The sequence below is a fragment of the Triturus cristatus genome, chromosome 5_2 (genome assembly GCF_964204655.1).
Source record: "Triturus cristatus chromosome 5_2, aTriCri1.1, whole genome shotgun sequence".
In the NCBI taxonomy this organism is placed as follows: domain Eukaryota; kingdom Metazoa; phylum Chordata; class Amphibia; order Caudata; family Salamandridae; genus Triturus; species Triturus cristatus.
Window position 1 is genome coordinate 615,062,622 of NC_140588.1, and position 22,374 is coordinate 615,084,995.

At 47.3% G+C, this 22,374-nt stretch overlaps 1 pseudogene; it reads left to right on the forward strand.

The window, feature by feature from the left end:
• The first annotated feature begins 19,484 nt into the window (after positions 1-19,484).
• Positions 19,485-21,636, forward strand: LOC146829074 (28S ribosomal RNA; annotated as a pseudogene).
• The last annotated feature ends 738 nt before the right edge of the window (positions 21,637-22,374 follow it).

Consider the following 22,374-nt stretch of genomic DNA (forward strand, 5'->3'; position numbering starts at 1 on the left):
GAATAAAATAGAATAGAATAGATCATAGTTTTTTGGGTCATTTATGATGGGATCAGTCAAGGGTGTAATGCCAGAACTCTTTGACAAGGTAGTGTTTAATGGAACCGCACATTTCATCAGTCTCATTTGCTTTGCCTGGTAACTATTCTATTTAGCACTGCTTCTGTTACTTTGCCTTTATTGGTAAATTTTGTTAAATATGTGGTAGTCCCTATGTGTCACTTTGCCTGTGTGCTGACGTTTTCCGTCGAGGTGTGAATTGGTATACGATGTTGGAGAAGCTTGGATTATGTTATTCAGAGACAAGCTTTCTCTATACCTCTGATGTTTGCTCCCTACTTGGATCTAGAGACTCTCAGATTTAAGGATGCTGGCATCCAGAGGTCATTGTCAGTGGGGTGGTTTTAATGATGGCATATTGTTTGGGTGGAATGAGAAGGAAGAAAAAGTGACAGGACCACCGCAATTATCAAAGCAGAACCATAATTTTATTTTACAGCATGCTTATGGGTAGATGAAAGGGCAAGGTTGCGTTACTGCCAATACAATTTTGTATTTTTCAGGGTTTTATCTATGCTTATATAGTATTCCTGCACCATCTTTTATTTAACGGCAGGTTCTGAATGAGGAGGGAGGGATGGATCCAGGTATGCATATTAAAGATTAAAGTTCAAAGGAATAACTGGTCAATGCTTTTCTCTGACAGACCTTAAAGGACCGAACATGAGGTTGACTGAGAGGTAATGTTTTTTGTGAGCCGTTTCTAAATTATTTCTGACATGTCAACGGTACCAGGGCACTACAGAGGTCGGCTGTGGTTTTAATCTGCATACTTACCACAATAACAAGAGAATCGATGACAGACAGACATCTTGACATTTGGTGCAGCAGAGGCTGAGGGTGAAGTGAGCATTTGCCACCTGCGGTGTCATGGGGTTGAGAGAGAGAATAACAAGATGCCCTTTAGTAATGCCTCAAGACTGTCAAAATATGTGCGCATATATTCAGGCTGCATCGTTTTCTGGAAAGGAAAGTGTAAGGAAGGATACATGCAACACAGCATATATGAAATATGATCCAATTAACTAAAGGTCCATTATTGCTACTTGGGCTGGCAGATGCCGCAGCTTTGATGATGGTAAAGATGAAGTGGCCATAGATGGGAGCTGGAAGGATGAAAAAAAGGAAGGGAAACTCAGTGAAAGTTATTATTATTATTATTATTATTATTATTATTATTATTATTATTATTATTATTATTATTATTATTATTTCGTACTTGTACAGCGCACTATCACCTTGCAGGCATCCTGGCGCTAAGCATCATAAAGACTGTTTAATGTGGGCAGAAGCAGCAGAGCAGGCAGCATTATTTAGGGGCTGTGAAATAGCCAGGTCTTTAATCTCCTCCTAAATAGGAGGAGGTCACTCACCATTCTTAACTCCAGCGGAAGCGCGTTCCAAAGTCTGGCAGCTATCACACTGAAGGCTATACCTCCAGATCTAGCTTTCTTAAATCTAGGTACAATTACCAGTCTGGCAGATTCAGAGCGCAAACATCTCCCTGGGATATACCAGACAAATTTTCTCTGCAAGGCGACAGGACCAATCTCGTGCAAGGCCTTGAACACCAAGCAGAGAGATTTGAACTGGATTCTCAGTCCAATAGGGAGCCAATGCAACCCCGACAAAGCCCGTGAAGATGATGCATAACTCGGCCAACCAAGCACCAGCTTGGCCGCTGTAGACTGGATGCGCTGCAATCTATCTAATAGATAGTTTGAGGAACCCAGTAGCAGCGCATTACAGTAGTCCAATCTACTCAATATAGTGCCCTGAACCACTAAAACTCGTGCCTGAGAAGGCATTAGCGGAAGAATCTTTCACAAAGTTCGTATCATAGCGAAACAGCTTCCTACTAATTGATTGACCTGAGCTTCCAGCGTTAACTTGTTGTTAAACATAACGCCCAGGTTCCGAACCTTCTCCACTGGGCGTAGGGCCTTAGGGAGATCCAAGGGCCAAAAATTCTCCGGCAACATCGGAGAGGCCTTCCCTGCAGAAAAATAAAGAACCTCAGTTTTTCCGGCATTAAATTGTAGGGAGTTTCCTTTCAACCAATGAGACATCGCCCTTAGACAACCATGAAACGCCTCCAAGGAGGTCGACTCATCTCCCTCCATGGAGAAGATTAATTGCGTGTCATCAGCATAATTTACAATCCTAATATTATATGCCCTAATGACGGCCATCAGAGGGAGCATATAAATATTAAAAAGGATCGGGCTAATTGCAGAGCCCTGGGGGACACCATGCATGATCTTAGAGAAGGAAGATTGATATGGAGGCAAGGCCACTGCTTGACTCCTCCCTGAAAGAAAAGATTGGAACCAACAGAGGGCACAACCAGTCACCCCAACCTCTTCCAGCCTCCTCAACAAAATCGCATGGTTGACCATATCGAATGCGGCAGACAGGTCAAGCAGAACAAGAGCTACTGTCTGACCCCTGTCTGCCTGCATTCGAAGCTCATCCAGTACGGTCACCAATGCCATCTCCGTGCCATGCGCTGGCCGAAAACCAAATTGTACCTCCTCCAAGATATTATTGTTCTGAAGATGTTTTGAAAGGTGATTTCCCACCACTCTTTCTACAATTTTAGCCGGGAACGGCAAAAGAGAGATAGGTCTATAGTTACTAGGGCTCGCAGGGTCCAATGTAGACTTCTTCAACAAAGGCGTCACAAGTGCCTGCTTCCACTGCGATGGGACCACACCACTGGAGAGAGACTGATTACAAATCAGCCGAAGTATGGAAAAAAGCTCCACTTCAACTTCCTTCCAGACTCTCGGCGGCAGAGGGTCCAGAGGTGAACCTGACATAACCCCTAACGTCCCCTTACCAAAGTCTTCTACTGAGAGGGTCGGAAATTCGGTTAATAACTTCCCACAAGGCAGGCTCTCGGGGAGGGTAGGTGTAGTTACACCCCCCCCCCCAGGGACCACAGCCAGCACTAGTGTGTTCTGGACTCACTACCTCCTGACAGCGAGGGATCTTCCCCAGATCCGCAATAATCGTATTCATTTTGTCATAAAAAAAGCTTGCCAGGCTTTCGCATAGCTCTTGCGAGGGGGGAATCTGATTCTTGCCGCACTCGGGGCTGGTCAGGGTGTTTAAGATTTTAAAAATACACCTCGGTCTATTCTGAGCCTTTAGTATAGTGCTAGAGTAGTAATTAGCTTTAGTTAAATTTATTTCTGCCTTACAGCACCCAATCAAACGTTCCCAAATAATTTTTTCCTTATCGTTATAGCTCCTCCTCCACTTCCTCTCCGCCTGCTTACACTCAAGTTTCCGTTTTTTTAATTTGTCATTGAACCAAGGTGCTGAAGCTCTTCCTACCTTCTTATGCACTTTAAATGGGGCAGTTGAGTCTAGGACGGAGGAAATCTGTCCACAAAAGGAGGCGTAATTCTCCTCCACTTGCCTACCTAGTGAAAAACAGTCTTTCAAATCAAACACCGGGGCATGTCCTCTATTTCTTAGAAGGGTCTTCCAATCCCTACTAACATAATTAATAACAGAGCTCCCTGCTTGGGCATTGTCACAAGGCATAGTTACCAAAAATGTTACCAAAAAGTGATCCGTCCAAACCATTGGCAGAATACCCACAACATTAAGAACTTGGTCCCCAGAAAAAATAAGATCAAGTGTGTGACCGTCCTTGTGAGTAGCCCTGTTCACCCGCTGGTGAAGGCCCAAGCCTATACATGACTACATGACTGTAGGACATTGTTGTAACCAGAGTCCAAAGACCCATTCATCCACAAATTAAAGTCACCCAGCAGCACGACCCTAGCGTGGGTAGCGGCCAAGTTGGTGATGGCCTCCAACAATAACTGCTGCTGCCGCATACATAACGCCCCCGGAGGTCTATAACAGACCACCCGAGTTAAAATATAGCCCTGAGCGTCTTTGATGACAATTCCAAATAGCTCAAATCCCTCAATTATGTCAATCTCTAATACCACACAGTTCCAAGAGTCTTTGTAAATTACACCGACTCCTCCTCCTCTCCCCCTCAGTCTAGGTTTGTGTAGGATTTTAAATCCAGGAGGGCAAGCCCAACCTGGCTCCACCTCATACTCAGGGTTGGTCCAGGTTTCAGTCATAAATAAAACATCTAATTCTTGGAGTTCCAGTAGCAGCTGGATTTCAATGCAATGAAAGTGAAGGGAGACAAAAAAATGCTTTATAGTAGTTTGAACAATGGCTCTATTCATTGACCCTGGAACAAAATGAATTATCAGTTGTAAAAGTTGCAGTATGTTTCTAATGTGTTTGCCTCGTTGTTGGCACACAAGCTGCATATAATGAATCGGAGGGTGTGTAGAATGTGCTCTCTGGATGTTTCTGCACTGTAGTCCTTAGGATTATCTATTGTCTTGGTTGGAAGAGCAAAGAGGTCTTTAGTGAGTGTGTTCAGAAGGTAGAACCCAAACTTTTTTCACTGATGAAAATGGTGCAGAAGACAAAGTTGGCAGTATCCAGTTTAGCCCAGAAAATGACACTTGCGCCCATGGCGTGCTGACATCATTACATTGAAAGTGAAAGTGAAATGAACCGATTGGTTCATTGGAAAAAAGGGTCTGTTTTCGGTGGAAAAATGCACTGCGTCTATGTTGGTTTTTCCAAATTTGTAAAAGTCTTGTTAGGGCCTTGATTGAGTTCCATTAGCATTTTTTTAAAGTTTAAAAGCCTACTTTAGTTAGGGGTAAGGGTGCCTAGAAGATTTTTAGTCCTTGTAAAAATGCCCCGACTTTAGTAAACTAATGAGAGATACAGATAATGTGGTTGTGCAACTCAACCTGATTCCTTGTCTCCATCTTCGCATGAAGAAGCTAAGGATCCTCTATAAACTTTTTCCAGTCCTACCAAGGCTAAGCTCCAGGAGCTCATGGCAAGATATGCTAAGGAACATCCTTCTGATGAGGAGGGCCTCCTTGCAGAAGAGGAAAGTAGAAAGGAGTAGGTCAATTCCCAACTCCTTCATCTAGTTATAGAAGATGTGGCCCCTGCACACATCTTTCCAAAAGTAGTGTCAAAGGGTACCTAGCTCCCATACAGTTGGGTCAGGCATCCCAGGCAACATCGAGGACAGCCTCAATGAGGAGGACATCCTTTTAGCAAGGATGTGTCATAGAATAGCCCTGGAGGATAGACTCCTGGCTATTGAAGGGGAATGAGCATATATGGGCCTAGAACCCATAAATGGTGGCAGCAACATAATACCTAGGGACAGCGAGAACTCTCATGACCTTAAAATCCCCAAAGGAAGTGCCCCCAAGTAAGAGAAAGGTTATGACATCACTAAATGGTTCACAGCCTCACCCTGTGCATGGCGACATGTGAAAAAGTCACTCTGGGGAGCATTGCTTTGGGAATTGAACTTATTTATAAGTGCAGGGATTGACTCCTGACACTCACTGGGACAGATTCTGAATCCTATGACCCCATGATAGGTAACCTGATTGAGGGCTTTGGACTCACCACTGAGAAATATAGAATTAGATTCAGGGGGGCTCAGATAACCTCAATTCAGTTCTGGATTGACTTTGTAGACTACTCAGTGAAAACACTAGAAGGGTGGTTAACTGGAAGTGAAGTGCATGACTATGATAGGCTTTATAATTTGATTATGAAAGAGCACGTATTAAGTAATTACATTATTGAAAAGTTGTACCAGTATCTGGTAGGCCTAGGTCCAATTTCTCCCCAATAAATTGGGAAAGAAGGCAGACCATTGGTTCGAAACTAGGGTGAACAAGAGTAAAACTGCAGGTGACCAAAAGAAAGGGATTACAAAACATCCCAAGGAGAAAGTGGGTAAATATCCTAAGGATGAACGGAAAGAGTCTTCTAAAGACCCCCAAAGACCTGCACAGGTGGGTGGGTCCCAGAACTCTTCTCAATCCAACAGTAGGTACAAAGGTAAAACATTGACCCCAAAAAGGCCTGGTGTTACAGCTGTAAACAGTTGGGACACAAAACTGGAGACTTTGCCTGGCTCAAAAAGAATACCTTTAGTACTCCTCCAGCTAGCACTGGTATGGCAAGTCTCCAGGTGGGATCAACAGTGTGTCCAGGGCAAATCAGGGTTCACACTGAAGCTATTTTAGTCTCTGAGGGTGTGGTAGATTTGGCCAATCTTGTTGTCTGGGCCACTAATTTGAAAAAATACAGGCAGCAACCCTTGATTAATGGGACTAGGGTAGAAGCCCTGAGGCGTGCAGATGCCAGTGTCACCATAAAGACAGAAAAACTGTTTTCCCCAGAACAGTATTTGACTGGACAGATATATCCAGAGTCTAACGCTGATAATGTAACTAAGGTCCATTCCATGGCTATGAGGACTGTAGAATGGGGAGGGGTTACTGGCCTGAAACAGGTTGTGGTCTCTTCTGCAATCCCAGTTGAATGTCTGCTAGGGCTGAGGTAGAAATGGAACCCCATGCTGCCATGCTGGGAATACATGAGTTGGTATGTGTAAAAACCTAAGCACAGGGCAGAGCACAGAATGAAAAAGAAGTGTTGGGGTCTGGAATAATGGCCTAACTTTCCAAAAGAATAGGTAAGAGGACTGAGGAACCAGCTTCTGTACAGCAAAAAGCTCAGGACCCCTCTCTTCAGGGAGGGGACCTGTCCCCCCTAGGGAACTGGGCTTATGGAACTTGAACCTTATCGGGTTGAGCTCCTGGACCCAGAGGGATCCTCTAGGGAACAGCTAAGGACAGATAACCTGTCCTACTCTTGAAAGCCTACAACAGATATCTGCTACACAGGAAAAGGGAGAAGTCAGTAGCTCCCACAGGACCTACTAAGAGGAGGGACTCCTTTATACTGAGGCCAGAGACCCCCAAACCTGGTACTGCTAGGAGGGAGGTAGTGCTTCAGCTTTTTAGAGAATTTCTCCTCACATTGGCTCATGACTAAAACTTGGCATAGGGTAGTCAGCCATTTCTATTAGCCAAACATGTCCCAGAAGTTGAAGGAGGTTTGCAGCTCCTGTGCCACCTGTCAAGCCAGTGGCAAGACAGGTGGCAATCCAAATGCCGCCTTAATCCCACTACCAGTGTTTGGACCTCCCTTTTAAAGGGTAGGGGTGGTCATGGTTGGTCCACTTGAACCTCCCAGAGCATCAGGAAACAAATTCAGACTGGTAGTAGTGGATCATGCTGCCAGGTATCCTCTGGCAATTCCCCTTCAGACTACTACAGTCCCTGCAGTAGCCAAGGCCCTCATTGGAATCTTTACCAAGGTAGGATTTCCTAAGGAGGTGGTTTCAGACAGTGGTGCAAACTTAATGTCTAGTTACCTAAAACACATGTGCAATGAGTGTGGAGTGACCTATAAGTTCACTACACATTATCACCCACAAACCAATGGCCTTGTTGAAAGGTTCAACAAGACAATGAAATGAATGATCATGGGTCTCCCTGGATAACTCAAAAGGAGATGGGATGTCCTTTTGCCATGCCTGCTTTTCGTCTACAGAGAGTTGCCTCAGAAGAAAGTATGGTTTCCCCCTTTGAACTTCTGTTTGGCCATAGTGACCACTTTGTCTTGTGAAGGAAGGTTGGGAGAAGCTTCTCCATGAACCTAAGCAAGATATTGTGGACTATGTACTAGGCCTACCTTCCAAGTTGGAGTACATGGAAAAAAGCATCCAAAAATATTGACTAGCTAAGAGCTCCAGAAGCTCTGGTATGACCAAAAGGCTGCACTGGTGGAGTTCCAACAAGGGCAAAAAAAATTTGGTTTTGGACCCTGTGGAACCAAGGGCACGCCAAGACAAATGGAGTGATCCTTATCCTATTCTTGAGAAGAAAAGTGAGGTCACCTACTTGGTAGACCTGGGAACTAGCAGTCCCCCCAGGGGGGTGATCCATGTGAACTGCCTCAAACATTACTGTGACAGGGCTAATGTAACAAAAATGCTGATCACTGTTGAGGATCAGTAAGCAGAGAGTGAACCTCTCCCTGACCTCCTCTCTTACAGTCTAAAAGATGGGTCAAAGGATGGAGTTATCTTCTCAGACAGCCTCTCTGCCCAATAGCAGGCTGACTGCAGGCAAGTCCTGTGACAGTATGCTGGACTCTTCTCTTTAACCCCTGGACATAAACACTGGTGTACCCATGATGTGGACACCAGAGACAGCTTGCCTGTCAAAACAAAGATCTATTGGCAGTCTGACCAAGTTAAAGAGAGCATCAAAGCTGATGCAAGCAAGATGCAGGAGTTAAGGGTATAGAACCCTAAGAAAGTCCCTGGGCCAGCACAGTGCTCTTAGTCTCCAAGCCTCACCCACAGGTTGGAAAGAGAGAATTAAGGTTTTGTGTGTACTACAGGGGTCCCAATACTGTCACAAAGACAAATGCTCACCCTATACCCAGGGCTGATGAGCTGATAGACAAATTAGGCGCAGCCAAATTTCTCAGTACTTTTGACTTAACTGCAGGGTACTGGCAGATTGGCATGGTCACACACGCAAAATAAAAGACATCACTCTCCGCACCAGATGGGTATTATCAGTTCATTGTTATGCCCTTTGGCTTAAAGAATGCCCCTGCCAACTTCCAAAGGTTAGTGAATCAAGTCCTTGATATGGTGCAGCATATCTAGATGATATTGCTGTCTTTAGCTCCTCCTGGTAGGATGACCTGGTCTACCTGGGGAAGGTTTTGCAGGCCCTGAAATCTGCAGGCTTAACTATCAAGGCATCCAAATGCCAGATGGGGCAGAGTACTGTTGTTTACTTGGGCCACCTTGTAGGTGAAGGCCAAGTGCAACCCTTATAACCCTGGATCCAGACAATTCTGGACAGGGAAGCTCCAACAACCCAGACCCAAGTCAGGGTATTCCTTGGCTTAACTGGGTACTACACAAGGTTTGTGAAGGGTATGGTTCCATTGTGACACCCCTCATAGAACTCACCTCAAAGAAGATGCCCAAGAAGATAAACTGGACAGTTAGACAATGTGCTCAGCGCCAATTCTCAGAACTCCAGATTACTGTAAGCCGATCATTGTGCAGACTGATGCCTCTGAGCTAGGGATAGGAGTTGTCCTATTCCAAACCAACCATGATGGCCCGGATAAGCATGTTGCTTTAACTAGCAGAAGGTTACTCCCAAGGGAGCAGCAATCGAGTACCATAGAGAGGGAGGCCGTTGCTGTGGTCTGGTCCCTGAAGAAGTTGAGACCATACATGTTTGGTACTCACTTCCTTGTTCAAACTGACCACAGACCTCTCAGAAGGCTAATGCAGATGAAAGTTGAGAATTCAAAACTTTTGAGGTGGTCCTTCTCCCTACAGGAATGGACTTCACAGTTGAACACAGACCTGGGATTTCCCATGCCAATGCAGATGGACTTCCCACGTTCTTCTACCTAGACAATGAAGTCACTCTTGGGGAAGGTTCCTCACTGAGACCTTTCCCAAACCCACATCCACTCTAGACATCGCTACAGCAATCCCCGATTGATATAAAAGCACGCACCAGGTCTGCACCAACAAGCTGAAAGAAGGAACAGCCATCATCCACACGGAGACAATACAAAGTACCACCTCCACTGACAATAGCACCATCCTCTAGAACATCTCAACTTCAAGCTCCACACAAGCGACAAGACAACCATCAGAGGCACCTTTGCATACCTTACCCCAGGCCCGTGCTCCACCTTCTGCAACACCATCGCAGACTTCATTGCACCCTAGCCCTAGATCTTCCTCGGAGATCTAAATTTCCACATTGACGACCCCAATAACAAAAACACTGCACATCTCCTTGACAGTATGAGCAGCCTTGGATTGACCCTGATCATCGATGACCCTACACACGCCACAGGACACACGCTGGACCCAATTTTCACCTCCAGCAACAGCATCAAATACAGCAAAGTCACAGAACTCACATGGACCGATCACTCCATCATCCACTCCAGCATCTCCAGCCACCACACCACCATCACCAGGAAGGTCAAGCCCGCCCCCACCATAGGTGGAACAAAATCTCAGAGACCAGCTGGGCAAAGTCCCTCAACATCTCCAACCCTGCTAGCGCCACCAAAATCGAACAGGGAGTGAAAACCTTCAACGCCTGGATCACCAATTGCGCAGACAGCACCCAGAGAAAATACTCCGAAAAGGCCAGCTGGCACAGCCAAGAACTCAGAACAGCAAAACGAGACACCAAACAGCTGGAGAGGAGATGGTGCACCAGCTAGGACACCTCCGACAGGGCAGCCTTGAAGACCTTCCTAAAATTCTAAAGCCGCCTGCTGAGGGCAATAATGAAGACAACCCTTGCCGCATGCATCAAAACCAGCACCACTTACACCAAGGAACTTTTCAACATTGTAAAGGAATTCTCCAACCTGGCTGCCAGCGAAAACAACGTCACACCCTCACAGGAGCTGTGCCTAAACCTTGCCCACTTCTACAACAACAGCAAGATAGCAACCACATACAGAAACTTCAAACCCACACCTATGCACTTCCTTGACAGATATGCCACCACTGTAACCAACCCAATCCACACACTGACCACCTGGAACATCCTCTCCACCATGAACAACACCTCCACTATGAAATCCTTCCACTCTGGAGCTCCCACAGACCCATGCCCGCACCACATCTTCAACGTCGGACACTAAAGGATCGGCTAGGAACTCACCACCCTCCTCAACAACTCTATCACCACTGCAACATTTCACTACTCAAAAAAACCTCCACTGACACCAGCAAAGTCAAAAACCTCTGGTCAATCTCCCTGCTCCCATTTGCAGCGAAGGTACTGGAAAAGGTCATCAATAATCAACTCATGACACATCTGGAGCAGAAGCAGCTACTCAACACCTCCCAATGCAGCTTTCACAGCAATCACAGCACTGAAACCACCCTGATCACAGCCACCGATGACATCTGGCCCTCTCCTTGACTGAAGAGAAACAGCTGCTTTGATCCTCCTCAACCTCTCAGCAGCCTTCAACATCGTATCCCACCACACACTGAACAAAAGCCTCCGACCTTTCACCTCTGAACCCAAGGAGATCACCAGCGGTGTCCCCTAGGGCTCAACTCCCAGCCCCATGCTCTTCAATGCATATCTGACCTTGCTGGCCAACATCTTCAGATCCCACGGTCCCAACAAAATTTCCTACATAGATGACACCCAACTCATTCTCTCAATCACCGATGGCACCACCACCTTCAGAACTAACTTCCACAGATACATGCCAAACACCCCCGACTGGATGAAGAACAACTGCCTGCAGATGAACACAGACAAGATGGAAGTACCGATCTCTGGCAACAGCAGCAACACATGGAACAATTTCTTGTGGCCATCAGACCTAGGACACTCACCCACTCCCTCCAACTACAGCAGATACCTCATAATCATCATTGTCAACAAGCTCACCATGAAATCGCAGATCAACGCTGTCTACCCTGCCTGCTTCCCCACGTTGTGCATGCTTAGGAAGATCTTCAAGTGACTACCCCTAAACACGAGACGCAGCGTGACACAAGCCCTCATTACCAGCCGACTGGACTACAGCAATTCCTTCTATGTAGGAACCGCCACACACCTTCTACAGAGACTTCAGACCATACAAAACACTGCAGCCAGACTCATTCTTAGCTTTCGCCACCGAACCACATCACACCCTACCTCAAGGAACCCCACAGGCTCCCCGTACAGAAGAGATGCCAATTCAAGCCGCTGGCTCACGCACACAAGTCTCTATACAATCAACAACCTGCCTACATTAACCACCGCCTGAACTTCCACCAACCATCGAGAAGACTACACTCCACCTCGCTTCCACTTGACCATACTCCCCGCATCTACCGAAGCAGAAGTGGAGGATGCTCCTTCTCCCACATTGCAGCGAAGACCTGGAACAGCCGGCCCACACAACTCTTGACCATCACCTCACTTAAGGAATTCTGAATGGTCTTCAAGACCTGACTGTTTGAATAATCCTCCAGGGCCTGCAAGTGCCTGGATACCCTATCGGGTGATTAGCTGTGATTTATAAATCCTGATTGATTGATTAGACTCATCTTTCTTTTGTTTGGGGAGTTGTGTAGGAAAGTGCCCCTTGGTAACTCCCCACTTTTTGCCTGACTCTGATGTATCTTTGACTGAATGAGCACTGGGTTCCTGATAACTAGGTTCCCAGTGCCTGTGTTTTTCCCCAAAACTATACTTTTGTTTCACAATTGGCATAGCCCTAGCCCACATTTAAGTCCTTTGTAAAAGGTACCAGTGGCATTGTGACCAGAGAGGGTGTCTAAGGGCTGCAGCACGTATTATGCTGCCCTAAGAGACCCCTTACCAAACACATGCACACTGCCACTGCAGCCTGTGTTTTATTGCAGATAAAAGGGAAGAGTCGCCCTGGCACACATCCCTGTGTGCCAGGCCTGCTGGCACTGCAAGAGGCATAGGTAAGTCACCCCTACATCAGGCCTCAAAGCCCTAAGGCAGGGTACACTATACCTCTTGTGAAGGCATAACTGCATGAGCAGATATACCCCTATAGTGTCTAAGTCAATTCTTGAACATTATAAGTGCAAGATAAAGCCATACCGAGTACATAGACTGGGAGCTTGTCACTGCGACTTCCAAGCTCCATGATGGCTTCACCAAATTCCCAGATGTTTGGTACCAAACATCTCCGAGTAATGAGCCCACACTGATACCAGTGCTGGATTAATTGATAAATGCACACAGAGGGCACCTCAGAGGTGCCCCATGAAAACCTACTGACCTACTTGTGTGTCCCTGCCGACTGGTCTGCACCAGTCTGCCACTTCTAGACATGTTTCTGACCCCCTGAGGTAGGAGCCTTTATCTCCCGTGGGTCAGAAACAAAGACTGCTCTGGGTGGAGGTGTTTCACACTTAACCCCAGTATATGTACACAACGGAAACCCAAAGATCGTAAGGGACCAAGGGTACTTGAGTAATTCTAGAGACAACCGCCCCTTAACAAAAAACGAAATACAGTTGTTCTGGATACAAAAATCAGTTCCATAAATAGATTCAATGATCAGAGTTTTCAATTTTATTACCACAATTCTATCAAAAATTTGAATTACCCCCGCCGGAATAATTTCAAAAACCAAAGATCAAGAGAGCAAACAACCAATGAACTGAAACAAAGAAAGACCCAAAAAACAATAATGCACAGATAACCAGGTGTTAAAAACTGCCAAAAAAACGACATATAGAAATATGCAGGCAAGCAAACAGTGACCAACATTGATCGAATTGTAGTAATAAAATTTAAAACTCTGTACATTGAATCTGTTTATGGAACTGAATTTTGTATCCAGATTAACTGTATTTCATTTTTTATGAAGGGGCCTTTGTCTCTAGAATTACACTGTTGCAAAGTAAACCTGTGCCCTGGGCAACCCCCAACTTTTTGCTGACTGATGCTGGTGGTAACTGACTCTGACTGACTCTGGGCTCTGCCTAACCAGGCCCAGGGCCAGTGCTGTGCTGAAAGAATCACATTAGAATACAGTTAAAACACCTACATACACTAGGGTACACAATGGTATGGTGGGGTACCCCTGTGATTGGCATGACCTACCCTATAAGCCCCTAGTATATAATAGGGCAGGGGGATTGAAACTATCTAGAAGTCCCTAGTACCCTGGGGCATGGCAGTTTAAAGGCCAGCAGCTCTTTTTGCACTTGCATGTGTGCACTGCTGAAGCCTGAGGTCAGTTTAAAAGCAGCACTGGGTGCCAGGACTGCTTTTAAAAAGTAAATTGTGGCCAAACTCGACTTTGGTGTTTGGGGCACTTAAAAATGGATAACCAACACTGTTTTGGCACATTAGGGACCCACAGGGTCTTCCCTAGTTATCCCAGGGGTGGGGGGTCATGTATTTATAAGGTACACCCTTATACAATGAGTTTTTATATGCCTGGGTTAAGTGCAATTTCACATGTCACTCCCCAAAGTGCTGCTCAAATTCGACTTTGATGCTAGGAGCACTGTAGAGGGAGAATCTGCAATATTTCTACAGATTCAGAAACCTAAAGGATCCCCTAGTTGCACATGGGGTGGGGTTCCTGTAGATATAAGACAAGTACTTATAAAATATGTTTTTGTAAGTCCTGGTGCTGGAAAAATGGCCCAAGTCTCTTTTACCATTGCAAATCCCCTGTTACATAGGTTAACATGGTAGGAAGTTATTGATTAATAACTATGGATAGGAGAGGGATAGAAATGCCATTCAAAGACTTCCCCGAATGGTATTATTAAATCCAACAATATCATATTGTTGAATTTCTCCTGAAGTGTATATGCAAGAAGTTATAAGACTTTCTTGTTTGTAAATCCAAGTACAGCCTTTCAGTGGTCTGCCCTGATTGGTCAGAGTTAAGTGGATTAGCCAGGCTGCCTTGAAGAGGTGATAAAGAGCCGCTGGGGTTAACCAGCTCTGCTGGCAGGGCAGTGTGCTATTCCATAGGAATGCCAGGCCCGGGGAGGAGTCGTAAACTATGCTTTTAAAAGGGGAGATTGAGACCATTGTCATTTACAGCTCTGAACTTACCACCTCAGGCAGATGGTAGGATTAAGGAAGGTATGAGCAGATGCAGGGGGGAGAGTCTAAGTAAATTAGCCATCCTAGGGGTGTGTTTAGCCAGCTCTTACCTCCTTGCTGAAAAATCAGCCATTATGGATTTGGAAGATTTGATGCACTCTGGGACAAAATAATGCCACACTCTACAGGATGTGGTCATATCTTTGAGAAGTTACTCTGCTCCCATTGGTCAGAAGTGACCTCCTGCATGACCCAGAGAACTTGGAATAAGTATCTGAGAGGGGCAGAGCCCTCCAGATCTGCTGCTTGAAACTCACTGAAGCATGAAGTGCTGAGACGTTTTGCTGTGCAAAGATTTCTAAGTCCTGACCTCTGAAAACTGCACCATCTGAAACTACAGCCCTGTGGATTATTGTGCTGAAAAAGAACTAGAGAGTGGACTCCCTGAAAGCTACTGGTTAAAAGAGCTCAACTGGAACATCACCAACTAAATCTATACCTTGGAGAACCATCAGTGGATTTGTAAGGGTGTTGTACCAGTGGATTGTGGGAACTGACGTCCTCAACTTTCAAGGACCGTCTTGGAGCTTCCAGACCCTTGGAGTAAGTTTAAGACACTTTGGGACCCCTTGAGGAACTTCAGGAAGAAGTTCAAGAAGTTTGGAGACCTTTGGAGCAACTTTGAAAAAAAGCTCCATAGAGGGACCGACTCAACCTGGTCAGCCAGGCCGCCTGCCTTCAACCGCGAGCCGGTCAAGCCATCCAGGTTCATCCTGCTAAAAGTTCCATGGGTCCAACTTCCAGAGTTTGACCGGGACTAGAAGAAATCTGAAGCAGGCGAACCCACACCGGATCCGGCTACATGAGGAGCATCGAGGGAACCCACGAGAAAAAGCTCCAGAAAAGTTTCTAAGTCCGCTTGTAGAAAAGGTGACCGGGAGCAACCGTGAGAGCCAAGTCGCCTGCCTTCCATCGCGTGTCGGCCTGGATTCCTGGGTTGTCCTGCTGAAGCAATCTTGAAATATTTTTTAAGTCCGCTCCAGGGAAGTTGACCTGGACCTTGTCAAAGTCAAGCCGGCGAACCTTCACCGGATCCGGACTGGCTGGGAGCTTTGAGGATCCTCGGTAAGAAAAACTCCTAGAAAAGTTTCTAAGTGTGATGGTAGAAACTGAGACCGGGACCTGCTGGGAGCTGTATCCGCTCAGGGCCCCATCGCGCCCAGCCTGAAACTCTGACTTTGGTCCGGTCTACCGCGAGCAGGTATCACAATATCGTGCTATAATCTTCTAAGTGCTATATTTTATTAAATCTTTGAAAATTCATATCTCCGGTTCCCTACATTGGATGTTTGTCGTTTTTGTGTCATTTTAAAGATACAAATATTTCCCATTCTTATAAATTGGTGTTCAATTTTTATTATGTGTTGTGTCTTCATTATTCACTGAAATTAGGCCTGGGCAAAAATTTCGTTCCGTTCGCGGAAATTGCGATAATTTGACATTTTCGCGTTCCGCGGAGAGCGCGAAAATGTCAAAAATTCCTGTTTCCGCAGCTTGGCGATAATTTGTTTCTTGCTCGCGCTGTAAAATAATACATTCTCGCGCGCGCGCGATCGCCTTACCTGAATCCCTGCGTTCGCCGACAAGTTTTCTTGATCCGGTCGCGTTCTCCATGAGATGTTGTATTGTTTTTAGCCATTAGCGCTGTCTCGCGACAGTTCGCGCCCGCAGTGACGTCATGCGTCGCGCGATCACGTCTTTCTTCTCGCGATCATGCACCGCGAGAACAACTCAAAACAAGATGGCCGCACCCGCAAGCAACCACATGGGTAAGTTGGCGACCCGCAACCATGCAGAAAATCTCGCGAACATGCCGGAAAAAAACTTCCGCATCTTCGCGATATTTCTGCTTGTTTGCGATAATTTTAAACATTTTCGCGATAATTTGCGAAGGTTAATTCCGCAAATTCCGCCCACCCCTAACTGAAATGGTGTTTTTAAATGCCTTACATACCTGCCTTTGAAGTTAAGCCTCTCTGCTCGCAGCCACGTTACCAAGGGTTGACCATAGGAATCATTTTCTAAGACCTATGCTGAGTCCTATCATGTGTTAGTGGCCTTATTGCCAGTGGTAGACCTACATTTGCCCCTACCAATAACCCACTTTCCAACATACGCTTAACTCCAAGCAGGAACAGCATTGAAGGGCAGTGAGCCTCAAGGGCTTACCATCCTTTGTTATGCTGACCTGGGCCTCTACAGCTTGTGGAGATGCCCAGCCCCCTGGCTAAGCCCCACTTTTGGCAGCAAGGTCGGCAGGAAAATTGCTAAACACAAGTGGTGTGTTCCCTCCCAGCCAGGACCACCCTAAGGTGCCCTGAACTGAAGTGATCCCCTCCTTTGAAAATCCTCCATGTTGCTTTGGAGGATTTTAGCCAATAGGGTTAGGGGTATGCTCCCTCCCCAGAGGGAGTGGACATACAAAGGGTAGAGTCACACTAAAGGTAAGTAGCCCATACACTAAAGGTAAGTAGCCCATTGGCTGTTACCTTCTGACCCCTGTAATGCCCATAAAATGAGTATTTATGGCACCCCTGAACCATAATCCTTAGTTCCTGATGAACTACGAAGAAATGAGGACAAAGAAGAGCCTTACAGCCGAAGAAGACTGAAGACACCCACTGACTTTGCCCCAGCACTACCAGCCTGCTTGCAGTCCTCAATGTGCCTGAAAAAAAAGGCAACTTGTCCACAGCCCAGCAGCCTCCAGAACCTTCTGGAAGGACTGCTGCCTTCAACAAAGATCAGAACTCCAAAGAACAGCGGCCCTGTTCAACAAGAGACTCCAAGAAAGGTATCTGTGACTTGTGGAACCGCGAAATCCCCGCTTTCAGATCCACTACTGCACCTGACGCCTCTGGCCAGAGTCCAAGTGGCCCACCAGTCCCAGCGAGGTTCCCCAGTGACCCACAGCCTGAGTCTACTGTTGGCTGACCCCTCATGGACTCCATGACGACGCCTGCAGCCTCAACATGAAGGACCCCCTAATCGCGAACGGCTCCAGGAAGGCTTTTCAGACCTCAACGGACACTCCTGGACCCGCAGCCCTCAGGCATCGGGGAATCAGACCGACTTAACCCCGGAGGTTGTCCTGCAGCTCCGCTTTACTTACTTGTAATTAGCACAACTTCGAGTGCCCCCTGGCTCCATTGGTTAATGTTGGACACCGACTCCAAACTTGACCTCTGCACCCAGCTGCCCCAGTCCCGCTGGTGGTTCAGTCTTGGTGCTCACTTGAGCCTTGCCCTGTATTGACCTAAAACCCCGAAGACTGGGTTTGTGAATACAGTACTTACCTGAGAAATTGCATTCTTGTTTCCTCCCATAGGATAACATTGCTCATTTGAAATTATTTGTATGTTTTCTTGATCTGCAAAGTACTGTCAATTCTAAAATACTGTACCTAACATACTGAACTGAAGTGCTATACTAAATATTCATATACTGCATGGAAAAGTATTGCCAGTTTGAAAATTGTACTTACCTGCAGCTAAGTCTCTTTGGTTCTAGTAATAAAAGTAACAAAGTAATATTTTTCCAAACAATTGGTCTCGGATTTAGCCATTGAGTGTGTGTAATCACTTCTTGCCTGAGTTTGTATAATAAATGTTTAACACAGCCCTCTGATATGCCTACTTGCTCGTCCTCACTACCACAAAAGAGAGCATTAGTATTATCTACTTTAAACTCTGTAAAGCCTCTGGGGATCCAGTGGACTCTGTGCACACATGCCATACTTTGGTATAGTATATACAAAGACAGCTTCCTACAGCAATCAGATGGCTAGGCTACCCTAAAAGCTACAATGAGGGCTCATTGGCTTCCTCGAGCCCAGCCAAGGCACTGAGAGGTCGTGTATGTTCACGCCTTTGATTGCCCTCTGTCACTCGGTGTGCACGGATTACAAGAAAGGGGGATAGCCTTACTCTGGATTACTGGGGACAGGGTGCTTCTGACCCCCTTGTGGTCCATCGATTCTCAGTCAGGTACTGCCAGGGCCTGGGCCAGCCTGCTGGGGCCCTCAAGGGCCAGGTCCATGCCTGCCTCCTAGCCCTGCCCGATGGGCCTTTCCTCCAAGCATGCCTTCCCTGTAAGCAGGCAGGGAACTGAAACAGGGGAGGGTCCAGGAAACGGTGTATACCGTGATCGATTGGCTATGCCTGGTCTATTTAGGGATGGACTGCTTGGCCAGCCTCGGCTGATGTTTCAAGCAAAGTGCTTCAACCCCGCCAGCGTCTGTCCGACTCAAGGGCCTGCCATTCATGGAGGCACTTCCGCTATACAGTAGAGAAACACTTTGAATGCACCTTGTGGCCCCGGTTTCTCCCGTGGCTATGCCTGTCTGAGGGTCGATCGATTGTCTATCGCCCCTCGGCGCTGCTGGGGTATTTCAGGGTCGCTCTACTTCCTTTACCCTTCCACAAGTTCAGACCACTGATCACCCATTGTATGACCCCTTGCCCAGTCCTGTTGTGGAGGTATGCTGCCAGCATGCCTAGTCTTACCTCCTGCCTTGGTGGGTTGCAGGCTGGCGACTGGTCCTCCTCGGGCATGCCCTGGGGCGCCTGATTGTATGCTGTGCATGGCTGCTCTATGGTGTCCTATGGCTGCCCACACGCACTGCCTAGGACACCCACATCTGCGACCAGGGTCTGGGGAGGGCATCACCCTGCCAGGCCCAATCTTCGATCCTGGAAAAAGTGTGCACTGCTGCTACCTCTGACTCTGAAGCCCAGGGGCCGGTGTTCCATGCTTAGGCATCTGACTATGACCTCAGATCAGACATGGTGTCTCATAAAATGTAAGCATATTACTAAGCAGAGGAAAATAAACTAACCAGGATTCACAGTAATTGCGCATGAAGAGGGAAGACCCTCCCATCGGCGGGCATGGTAAATATGTCAAACAGAACATTGACTCCTCAGTGCCTCACAGGGGGCCCAAGTCTTTCTGATCGTTGCTCACCCCTCAGATGGTGTTGGGCTAGTAGCAGCCCCCAGAGTGCCAGAATTGGGTCTTCTCGGAGTCAGGTTGCTTGGTAATGCAGCCCAAACAAGTGGTAAAGTCCATCTAAGGCTAAATATGGGAGCGAGATCGATAGCCAACAAGAACCATGAGGGAAAGTTGAGAAGAACTTTGAAGAGAGAGTTCAAGGGGGTGTGAATCCATTGAGAGGTAAACTGGTGGTGTCTGCACAGTCCGCCTACAGTATTCAACATGGCGGGAAGGTTGGTCACCCGGGTGGTGGATCCCCTCTGCGGGCCCATTGCCTGAGCACACCTGGCCACTTCAGAGTACATTCACTCCATGGCATTGCGCCGCGATCAGCTCTGGGTTGCTGGGAAGGCTTTGGTGTGGCAGATGGCTCTCTGCTCCGGCAGAGAGTGTTACAGCCCCCTGGCAGCAGCCTCTCTGTGCCAGTGTGGTCAAGGGAGATTTGACTGATTTTGTGCCCTCCTCCAGCAACTGCTCCCGGTCCCTCTCGGGCTGCAGGGTGGGGAAGGGGGACTGGGCCCCTGTTCCCAGCGTGACTGTCGACTGGGGCAGACTGTGTTCAGTGCACCCAGACCGTGTTGTGCCCCCGAGCAGGGAGGTCCACACCAGGCACCAGGAGTCTGCGGCGATGTCTGTTACCCACCTGACCCATCTTGAGACACAGAGCAAGGCGTCTGGCACATGCACGAGTCAGAGGACTAAGCGAAACCCTGTGGTGCAAAGAAGGTGAGGGCCGGTGTGCATCAGCTGAAGTGGAATCCCACTACAAAGCCAGTGGCGGGCACACCACTGGCCCATCTCGCCTGCTCCTTCGGGGAAGAAGAGCATGAACGTGTGTGAACAGACCCGAAAGATGGTGAACTATGCCTGGGCAGGACAAAGTCAGAGGAAACTTTCGTGGCTGTCCATAGTGGTCCCGACATGCAAATCGGTTATCTGACCTGGGTATAGAGACTAAAGACTAAGCAAACCATTTAATATCTGGTTCCCTCCAAAGTTTCTGTCAGGATAGGTGGCACTTGGAACCCCGAGTTTTATCTGGTAAAGTGAATGATTAGAGGTCTTGGACCGAAACAATCTCAACCTATTCTCAAAGTTTAAATGGGTAAGAAGCTCATCTTGCTGGTGTCGAGCCTGGCATGGAATGCAAGTGCTGATGTGGGGCCACTTTTGGTAAGCAGAATTGGCGCTGCGGGATGAACCGAACACCGGGTTAAGGCACCTGATACTGATGCTCATCAGACCCCAGAAAAGGTGTTGGCTGGTATAGGTAGCAGGGCGGTGGCCATGGAAGTCAGAATCCCCTAAGGAGTATGTAAAAACTCACCTGCCGATTCAACTAGCCCTGAAAATGGATGGGGCTGGAGCGTCGGGCACATACCCGCTCATTGCTAGTGCTGAGAGCTGCAGGGGTTAATCCACAACAAGTAGGAGGGCTGCTGTGGTGCATACGTAAGCCTGGGGCTAGAGCCCAGGTGCAGATCTTGGTGATAGTAGCAAATGTACAAATGAGAACTTTGAATGCCGAAGTGGAGAAGTGTTCCATGTAAATAGCAGTTAAACATGGGTCAGTCGGTCCTAAGAGATGGGCAAGTGCTGTTCAGAAGGGACTGGCGATGGCCTCCAATGCCCTTGGCCAATCGAAATGGAGTTGGGTTCAGACCACCGAATCTGAAGTGGTGGAGATGGGCACCCTCACGGCATCCAGTGTGGTAACACAAACGATCCTGGAGAAGCGAGCGGGAGCCCTGGGGAGAGTTCTTTTTTCTTTGTGAATGGCAATGCACCCTGGAATGGGTTTGCCCCGAGAGAGGAGACTGAGCCTTGGAAAGCATTGCTGCTCCGGTGAGCCCTCGCTGGTCCTTGAAAATCTGGGGGAGATGGTGCAAATCTCACACCAGACTGTACCCATATCAAATCAGGTCTCCAAGGTGAAGAGCCTCTGTTATGTTGGAACAAAGTAGGTAAGGGAAGTCGGCAAGTCAGATCCATAACTTTTGGAAGAGGGTTGGTTGGGCTGTGGTGCGAAGCAGGCTGAGCATGTGTTGCAGCTGGATGAGGCATCGCCCTCTGGGGCAGCTGCGACTCTGGACGTGAACGGGCTGCACTGGTCACCTCTCCTAATGCCCCTCCCAGAGCAATCCAACTATTTACTTAAAACAAAACATTGCAAAGGCCTGAGGCAGGTGTTAACGCAATGTGATTTCTGCCCAGTCCTCTGAATGTCAAAGTGAAGAAATTCAATGAGTGTATGCAGGGTGAGGAAAGGGTAGTTGATTCGCTGCACTGAGGGCAAGACGGAACACTCAGTGAATTAGGGTGCAGCTGTCCTCGCGCCCCTAGGAAGTAATACACAACGTCTGGTGCATATTGATCTGAGTCACAACAGACAATCTGGTCACAATGAACAACGAGTCGGGTTCTCTATACCTCCCTGGAAATGAGGCACAACATCTGGTGTGTGATGATATGAGTCGCACCAGACAATCCGTCATAATGAACTGTAAAGTTGGGTTCGGCATACCTTCCTAGAAATGAGGAACAAAGTCTAGTGCACGATGATCCGAGTCACACCAGACAATCCAGTCCCAACAGACAAAAAATCGAGTTCACTGTACGTCCCTGAAAATAAGGTGCGCTATGATATGAGTCACACCAGACAATCCGGCAACAACCCACAGTCGGG